The following is a 9,600-nucleotide window of genomic DNA, read 5'->3' as shown; positions in this document are numbered from 1 at the left end:
TATATATATATATATATATATATATATATAACATTATAAATGGAAAAATTATACGGTTTGAATCCGGAGTCGTTTTGCGTATCAGTTCACAAACCATGGAATCAGTACATCGAAAATCTCTTCCCAACTATTTTTCAATCTATATGGCACAGCTGTCAATTATTTGGTACTTGAATGAAAGTGGTACACTTATATACAGTGTTGCTAGCAGCTGACAGTTAATTCATTTTCTCATGTCCACAGCCTTACCAAGCAATTATTGAGAGGTATGTTACTCATAAATATTTCGATTCAGGCCTACAAGCACAGACCTATATTACTTAACCAAATGTAATATGACTTTCACTTGACAGTCAAACACGCATGACACAGGTAGAGGCGTAGGTAGTTAGTTGCATTTTTATCCCATGTTTACTGCTAGGTGGAGCCCGAGTATATTGTGTGAGCGACAATCCAGATCCGAGTTTTGCGTCTCGCCGTTCTCGCATTCTACCTTGAGTCAAAGACCGCATTTCTCCCAGGCAGTGCTCCGAAATTGGTTTGTCATATGCGCAGAGAGCAAAGCTTTGGAAGCAAAAAATATATCGAGTTCTTTGCGGTGGAGATTTTCAAACAAGACACATTTATTTGGCATAGCCTACTCTTCTTTTGCGCTAATGTGTTTTGCCTTTGAGCTTTTACTTTCGGACGTGATGTAGTAGTTACTGCACAAGAGGACGTGTTGTGCGCCACTTCTTTTGAGGGACTGTCATCTGGATACACAAGGAGACCGTTCTTTCTCCAGCAATATCGACAGTACACGGATCATATAGACATGTCCAGCTCTTCTAGCCTACTATCGGACTTCTGAGAAAATATAAGCGGAGTTATTCGAAATTATTATTTGGAATCTCCCTTCTTTTCCCTCGACCCTCTGAGGAGACTGATCTGTGCGCAAGGACGATATCAATTGTGTTAAGAAAATAAGTGTGAACAATTTTATTACTCACACTTTCAATGGGAGGACTATTTGAAGGGTATAACCGTTTCACCAGTGTCTTCTAAAACACGGTAAGAATATTATGCTAATTCGTAGGCTATACGATTTTGCCTGCATCTTCATCTAGATTTTGGTTCGTATATGCACTTCAATTAGCCTACCTGCAGTTTCTCGTATATACACTATTTGCCTGTGGATGTAATGTGTAGGCTAATGAGTTATACGTTGTTATATTTAAGACTTCATTTTTAAGTAAACTTGGCGACGGTGTGTCACGGTTGGTATTCATTGGTTACGCAGTTTGCAATTAATTGCTTTGTCAAGATATCAATAGTTTCTGGTGTCAGTTGCGGTGATTTAAAGAGCGTCACTTAATGAGCGCGTCCTTGCTGCTCTATCCAAATTAGGGAACCAATGTGCACATTTCAAATAGTTTGTTGTATGGTTTATTATAAAGGGAATGGTAGGCACTATGCACCGGCAACGTGCGTTTGTCCGTTTCTCTATTCACAACCCAGCTTTCAGAAGATGTGAAAATAATGCGTTACATAATCCAGTATTAAGTTGGTGATGAATGAAGTTTATGTAGGGTACCCTTAAACAGTTCACAGTCCGTTTTACAATGGGTGCTTGAAACAGTGGTTGTATACAATAGGATGTTCAAGGGAAAACTGTGTATAGAGTCACGGATGAACGGCAATATCTGGAATAGAATGAAAATTGATGTTTTTCCACATGTATAATGTTGTCAATTTTGAGTGCCACCATGCAAGTTATGGGAAAACGGACGCACTAACAGACCTGAGGGGACCATCTGCATCGCACGATAAATTAAATATAGGCTAGCATGAGCCACCAGAATTGGTTAGTTGTATGTTTTAATCTCATTCCTTTGCACACAAGACTGCCATATCTGCGACACCCCAGTAGTCCACTGACGTAGGCCATACGCGTTCACACTTATTTACTCATTTTGCTATCTATATACAGTTTTTTTCATAAAGTATTCACACCCCTTGACTTATTCCGCATTTTGTTGTTTTACAAAGTTGGATTAAAATGGATTTAATTGTCATTTATTTTTGTCAACGATTCTACACAATGTACTCTGATATCAAAGTCGAAGAAAAAATCTAACCTTTGTAAAAATAAAAAAAAAATCATGAAAAATACAACACTATCTTGATTAGATAAGTATTCAACCCCCGGAATCAATACATGTTAGAATCACCTTTGGCGGCAATTACAGCTGCATGTCTTTGTGGGTGAGTCTTGAAGAGCTTTCCACATCTGACTTGTGTAACATTTGCCCATTATTATTTTACAAATTCTTCAAGCTCTGTCAAGTTGATTGTTTATCATTGCTTGACAACCATTTTCAGGTCTTGCCATAGATTCTCAAGCAGATTTAAGTCAAAACTGTAACTCGGCTACTCAGGAACATTCACTATGTTATTGGTAAGCAACTCTAGTGTAGATTTTGCGTTGTGTTTTAGGTTGTCTTGCTGAAAGGTGAATTAATCTCCCAGTGTCTGGTGGAAGGCAGACAGAACTAGGTTTTCTTTTAGGATTTTGCCTTTGCTTAGTTCCATTCCGTTGTACTTTTTATCCTGAAAAACTCCCCAGTTCTTAACAAATACAAGCATACACATAACATGATTCCACCACCACTATGCTTGAAAATATGGAGAGTGATACTAAGTAATACGTTTGGGGCAAATCCAATACAACACTTTGTATTCAGGACAAAGAGTGAATTGCTTTGCCACATTTTTTGCAGAATTACTTTATTGCAAACAGGGTGAGTGTTTTGCAATATTCTGATTTTCTACAGGCTTCATTCTTTTTACTCTGTCATTTAGGTTAGTATTCTGAAGTAATTACAATGTTCCATCAGTTTTCTCCCATCACAGCCATTAAACTCTACCATTGACCTCATGATGAAATCCCTGAGTGGCCTGTATCTTTTGTAGTGACTGGGTGTATTGATAAATAATTTGTACGATACATTTGAATTTATCAGAACTTTTCAACTTCTCTTCTGTCACATTTCAATATACATCTGCTATTTTGTCCTCAATGCCATTTTAGATATGAAAGGGAATGGACTAACATGAGTGACGTGTGTGTGTGTGTGTGTGTGTGTGTGTGTGTGACATAAAACATTCCAAATAGGATCAGAGTCTGCAACATTCATTTATTTGTCAAAGTTTTGAATCCTTCTGGTCAGTTCCTCACCAAGGTTTAGCAGGCTTACTACCTAACACTTGTTTGTCTCTGACTTTCCATCTCATCCTCTGTGAAGTGCTCTCAAGGTGGTGACACGTGATTACAGCCATATCTTCAATGTGGTGGATGTACGGTAAACATGCCCATAACAAAACCTAAACGAGCCATCTACCTCAGACGGTGAAGACCTTGACATCCTCCCACTAGAGGAATAACGAGAGGACAGTTCATGCTTTGCTTTTTTTGTCTAATTGGATGTCAACCTGTAGTTTACTTTCAGTGCATCTTGTCTTTGCTCATCCAATGCCACGTCGTTCTTCATAATATTTGCTCCACAGCTGTGGGCAGTGTCCCAACGGTGTATGTCTGACAGATATCACTTTTGACTATATTGCTAGATGCTGACCTCACCTTTCCTCTTGTTGTGGTGCAGTACCATTGCAGTGCATTCTGGAGGGCTGGCCTAATTTGTTTTAGCCAACCGCTTATGCAGTAAAGTGAATGTCTGGAAAATTGATAATCCTGGTAGCAAGAGTTGCTCTCTCTGGAAACGACCTTTTACTGCCAGAATATCAAGAAAAAGGAGAGGGTAGATGATGAAGAGGGAGGTGTATATAGCACCTCATAGCTGGTGCAGGGATCTACCTGTGTGCCATCTGGCTTGTGAAAACAATCAGTGGTAACCTTACCCTACAGTCATTACTGCTTTAGGTGTTCTAAAGTCTAGTAGGTGTTTTTTCTTCTCATGAAATCACACTTTATTCGTTGTGGGCTGGAATTCAATCAAACTGGGCCATACTGTACGTATAGATGAATGTTCTGATCAAATCAAACTGCTTATTGTTTTAGATATCTAGGCCTAAATGATCAAGTGGAACAAATGATTTAATTTGGTTTAATAAGCAGTTGTTTGAATCAATGACACGGTGGATGGTTATCAATGTTTAATTCTTGCAAGGTGGTCCCACCTGTGTTTACAAGCCAGGCAGATAGCTTTTAATCTGGTGCATTGCCAACGTTGAATACCTTTTTTACTGTTTTAGCATGGCATTTGCTTATGAATGGTTCGTGAAGCATTATAGAGGTCCTTGTAAAGGGTTTGTGAAGGCACACAACACTCCCTTATACCTCCAGTCTGTTTCGTAGCTGGGAGATGTTTGAGTACATAGTTTTCACCTAGTTACATTCGTTGTCGATCTGTAAAATGAATGTGTATTGTGTTCTTGTCACTTTTTTTTTTCTTCAAGGTTTCTTTCCCTCTATTGTTTTGTTGTCTTGACAAATATGTTTTTCCTGAGACGTTTCTCTGACAAAAGCATAACAAATGGTAATATTTCTTAACCTGGCTGACATAGTGAGCTCCAAAAGAATTACGACAGTGACAAGTGCTTTGGCTCTGTAGTCCTTCACTTTGTATTTTAAATGATGCAGATAGATTATTTACCATTCATTTCTAATGGGAACAAAATAATTGGAAACGCAACCAAAACAAACAGCAAATGCATCCAACAAATTTGTCACAAGCTTGATGTAGTGCTATGAATATTTGACCAAATATATTATAGTGGCTTGGAAATAAATGCCATTTTTGAAAGGAGGCAAATGGTTAGTAGGAAAAACCTTTTGTCGTTTTGATGTCGCCAGATTGACTTTAGATGCAGTGTAACATTGTCTAGCTAGCTAAGATTGAGGGGAGACCGTTAGCATGTTAGCATTGCTTGCAATGCACGTTAGCATTGCTTGCTATTTTTGATGAATTTTGCTAGCTAATGACGACATTTCCATCTGTCTAAACTTGGAATTTGACGACATGATAATGATGGCAAAGTTGTTTCCAACTAAATATTTGCCTACTTTAGAGATGTCCTCATATTTCCAGGACACTGTTGTGTAATTTAGACTAAACAGTTGTTAGCCTCCGTCCAGAATGATTGGGCTTATCACGACTTTTGGGCACCACTATGACGCCGCCGGCAGAGGGCGGCTTGAGAACGTTCATAACAATGGCATGACGCGACTGAGTGACAGAGGTGCAAACTATGAATGGCTCCTGCCAGCTCCACTTGAGCTGTGGGGTAGTGAAATGTGGAGGTCTTTATTCAGCATTGTCTCTCTGTATAATGACTCTCTGTGTGTGTGTGTGTGTATATTACTCTCATGATTTAAGCCATCCCTTCTACACGCTACCCCACATTCCAGCTAATGGCGTAAATGTTTTATGATACGGGATAATTTGGTGCCCTCAGTAAAAACACTGGTTTCATCAAAACCAATCCTAACTACTTCCATAAAGGCCACCATTTCATTCTCAGAGGCTGTGCTGTTTTAGTTTTTCCGTTTTATTATTATTTTTTTGTTTCCCTAAAGTCGATTTGATTGAGCTTTTTGGACATTGGTATCAAATTTGCCAGTACAGTATGACTCGTCATGATCTCTTCAATTCCCTTAATCAGGTTAACTGTGTACGATTGAGGTCGACCGATTTTAATCGGCATGGCCAGTTAATTAGGGGCGATTTCAAGTTTTCATAACAATCGGTAATCGGCATTTTTGGATGCCGATTATGGCCGTTTACAGTGCAATCCACAAGGAAACTGCATGGCAGGCTTGACCACCTGTTACGCTTGTGCAGCAAGGAGCCAAGGTAAGTTGCTAGCTAGCATTAAATGTATCTTATAAAAAAACAATCAATCTTCACATAATCACTAGTTAACTACACATGGTTGACGATATTACTAGGTTAACTAGCTTGTCCTGCGTTGCATAAATTAACAGGCGCCGCATTTATTATATGATATGAAACAGAGGACCGGGCACGCCCCCATTATCATCGTCAGAGCTGCAGTGGAGCAGGTTGAGAGCTTCAAGTTCCTTGGTGTCCACATCACCAACAAACTAACATAGTCCAAGCACACCAAGGGAGTCGAAAAGGGCACGACAAAACCTATTCTCCCTCAGGAGAAACTATTTGGCATGGGTCCTCAGATCCTCAATAGATTCTACAGCTGCACCATCGAGAGCATCCTGATTGGTTGCATCACTGCTTGGTATGGCAACTTCTCGACCTCCGATCGCAAGGCACTACAGAGGGTAGTGCGACCGGCCCAGTCCATCACTGGGGCCAAGATTCCTGCCATCCAGGACCTCTATACCAGGCGGTGTCGGAGGAAGGCCCTAAAAATTGTCAGACTCCAGCCACCCTAGTCATAGTTTAGGTACAAAAGGCTTCTAAACAGCTTCTATCCCCAAGCCATAAGACTCCTGAACACCTAATCAAATGGCTACTTGCAGACTATTTGCATTGCCCCCCCCTTTTACACAGCTGCTACTCTCTGTTGTTATCATCTATGCCTAGTCACTTTAATAACACTACCTACATGTACATATCACCTCAATTAACCGGTGCCCCCGCACATTGACTCTGTACCAGGACCCCCACTCTATATAGTCTCTTTCTTATTTTACTGCTGCTCTTTAATTACTTGTTACTTTTATTTATAATCTGTATTTTATTTAAACTGCATTGTTGGTTTGGGGCTCGTAAGTAAGCATTTCACTGTAAGGTCAACCTGTTGTATTCGGTACATGTGACTAATAACATCTGATTTGATTTGAAACTAAGACAGAGCTACCGCAGACAAAGCTGAGGCTACGCCCGAGGACAGGAACAAGTACACAAAGTTCCGCTACAACCTCCACAGTGATGATACGAGCAAAAGGACAATCTAGGAATAAGGTGGAATCATACTACACAGGCTCCGCCGCATGTGGCAGAGGCTACAGTCCAGAAGACCCAGCCATTATCTGCCCAACGATGCCTCTCTTCCAAATTAACTCGATGCATTTATTGCACGCTTCGACAATAACATTGTGTGTGTGTGTGGGACCCCACCGATCCAGAGGACTGGGTGATTTTTGCTCTCCGAGGCTGTTCTAGGGTCTGTTCTCAGAGCATGCGCAGATCAGCTGGCTGGCATATTCAGTCATTTTCAACCTCTCCTTGGCCAAGTCTGTAATCCCCATGTTTTAAAATGACTAATAATTCCTGTTCCCAAGAACTCTTCATGCCAATGACTACCGCCCTGTGGTGCTCACATCTGTAATCATGAAGTGCTTTGAAAGGCTGGTAATGGCCCACATCGCCATCATTCCAGACACCGTAGACCCACTACAATTTGCATACAGCCCCGACCGATTCATAGACGATGCAATCTCAATTGCACTCTACTCTGTCCTCACCCACCTAGATAAGAATAATATCTATGTGAGTAGGCACCAGCTCAGCATTCAACATCCAATGTCCCCACCATGCTCGTCACCAACCTTAGGACCCTGGGACTGAACACCTCCCTCTGCTACTGGATCCTGGACTTCCTGAGGGGCCGACCCCAGGTCATGAGGGTAGGCAACATTACCTCTGCCATGCTGACCCTCAACAGTCCCTGTTCACCCGAGATTGCGTGGCCACACACGACTCCAACGCCATTGTGACATTTGCTGACAACATGCCAGGGGTAGGCCTGATCACCGGCGACGATGAGACAACCACAGGGAGGAGGTCAGTGACCTGGCCGTGTGGTGACGGGACAACAACCTCTCCCTCCAATGTCAGTAAGACCAAGGAGCTGATCTTGGACTACATGAAATCGGCGGTCAATTCCCAAATCACTACGGACTTAAAAATGGTCCAGTCACACACACAGTTGTGAAAAAAGCACGACAGCGCCTCTCCCCCCCAGGAGGTTGAAAAGGTTTGGCATGGACCCACAAATCCTCAAAGTTCTACAGCTGCACCACTGAGAGCATCGTGACTGGCTGCATCACTGCTTGGTATTTAAACACCTCCCTTGATCACATGGTGCTACAGAGGGTGGTGCGGACAGCCCAGTACATCACTGGGGCCGAGCTCCCTGCCATCCAGGACCTTTAAATCAGGCAGTGTGAAAGAAAGGCCCGGATAATCATTAGACTTCAGCCATCCAAGCCATAGACTATTCTTTCTGCAAGCGGAATCGGTGCATCATGTCTGACACCAACAGGCTCCTGAACAGCTTCTATCCCCAAGCCAGAATACTGCTAAATAGCTAACAGAATGGCTACACAGACTGAGTTTATTTTTGTATTTTATATCTATTTTTGCACTGTCTTTATGCACACTCACAAGAGTTTACACACTCACGCTCACTGACTTTATAATTAAGCTGATGAAATTACTTGAAATTTGGTTTCGGAGTTTGGTATTTCCAGAGTGTGTAAAAGCGATAAGCTTGTGTGGTATTTCCAAGTTAGCGGATTGTTTTGTTTAATTTTGTTTAATTACTTGAAATTTGGTTTCGGAGTTTGGTATTTCCAGAGTGTGTAAAAGCGATAAGCTTGTGTGGTATTTCCAAGTTAGCGGATTGTTTTGTTTAACTGACACTCCAACACACATAAGTCTACACACACGCATACAATCTTTATTTATGCTGCTAATGACGAGTCACCTTACTCCTATACATATCTACCTTTATCACTCCAGTGTCCCTGCACATTGTAAATATGGTATTGGAACTGACCCTGAACTTTCTTGTGTTCATATTTTTTGTTGTTGTACCTTATGTTATTTTAATGCTACATTTTATATTGATTACTGCATTTTGGGGTTTGGAGCTTGCAAGAATGGCATTTCAGTGTACTTGTGCACGTGACAAAAAAACTTGAAACATGCACTTATCTTCCCCTTGCTACAGGCTAGGCCTTCCTGCTTTTCAGATCTCCAATGAGTCGATAGCTTTAGGGCGAGAAGATTTATCTAAATAGGAGTAGTCTTCGAACTAAGACAATGGAAGCTTTCTATACATCACATTCAACGCTAAAACAATGTTGCTGCTTGAAGTACAGAGGGCTTGGGTTAAATGTGGAAGATGCATTTCGGTTGAACGCATTCAGATGTACAACTTTCCTTTTACAGTCAGGTAAGCTATTAAGTAGGTTGAACCTTGAACTGGGCTTATCAGTAACTGGTGGAATATCTACCCAATTTATTTCCCCTTGCCTGTGTGGGTGCTGAACATAGCTCATGTAACACTATGTGCAGCGTATTACTCAGGTACATATACAAATTGGATTCGGGGGTGAAATTAATATTAATTTTGACGCCTGCGTGTACAGTCATCTGTTCTGGAATCAAAAGCCATTTGTTCATTGTGGCTTCTGTACCGACTGCCTTCTGTCTCCATGTACATTGTGTTTAATGAGGGGAAATTAGTTTCTTTATCGAATCCAGAAAAACAATTACAGGAAGGGAGGAGAAGCCAGCAGCACCTGGTAATTGTGTTTTTTTTACCCCCTCCCTTTCAAACGCTTTCCAGACAAACCAAAATAACACTTATGTCACACCAAATTTGGTTGGA

At 41.2% G+C, this 9,600-nt stretch overlaps 1 protein-coding gene across 12 annotated transcripts in view; it reads left to right on the top strand.

Annotated features, from left to right (window-relative positions):
- Positions 1-441: 441 nt before the first annotated feature.
- LOC110531730 (adhesion G protein-coupled receptor L3) overlaps positions 442-9,600 on the top strand; it is a 341,603-nt gene continuing 332,444 nt past the window's right edge. For 4 of the 12 annotated variants that reach the window (XM_021615077.2, XM_021615078.2, XM_021615075.2 and 1 more), the window contains exon 1: positions 446-1,050. The gene's annotated coding sequence lies outside the window, so the exon portion shown is untranslated. Of the gene's footprint in view, positions 1,051-9,600 lie in introns of all 12 variants that reach the window. The other 8 variants (XM_021615086.2, XM_021615085.2, XM_021615082.2 and 5 more) reach the window with 4 other exon arrangements.

The sequence above is a fragment of the Oncorhynchus mykiss genome, chromosome 9, assembly GCF_013265735.2.
Source record: "Oncorhynchus mykiss isolate Arlee chromosome 9, USDA_OmykA_1.1, whole genome shotgun sequence".
In the NCBI taxonomy this organism is placed as follows: domain Eukaryota; kingdom Metazoa; phylum Chordata; class Actinopteri; order Salmoniformes; family Salmonidae; genus Oncorhynchus; species Oncorhynchus mykiss.
This window is presented reverse-complemented; position numbering and strand designations above follow the sequence as displayed.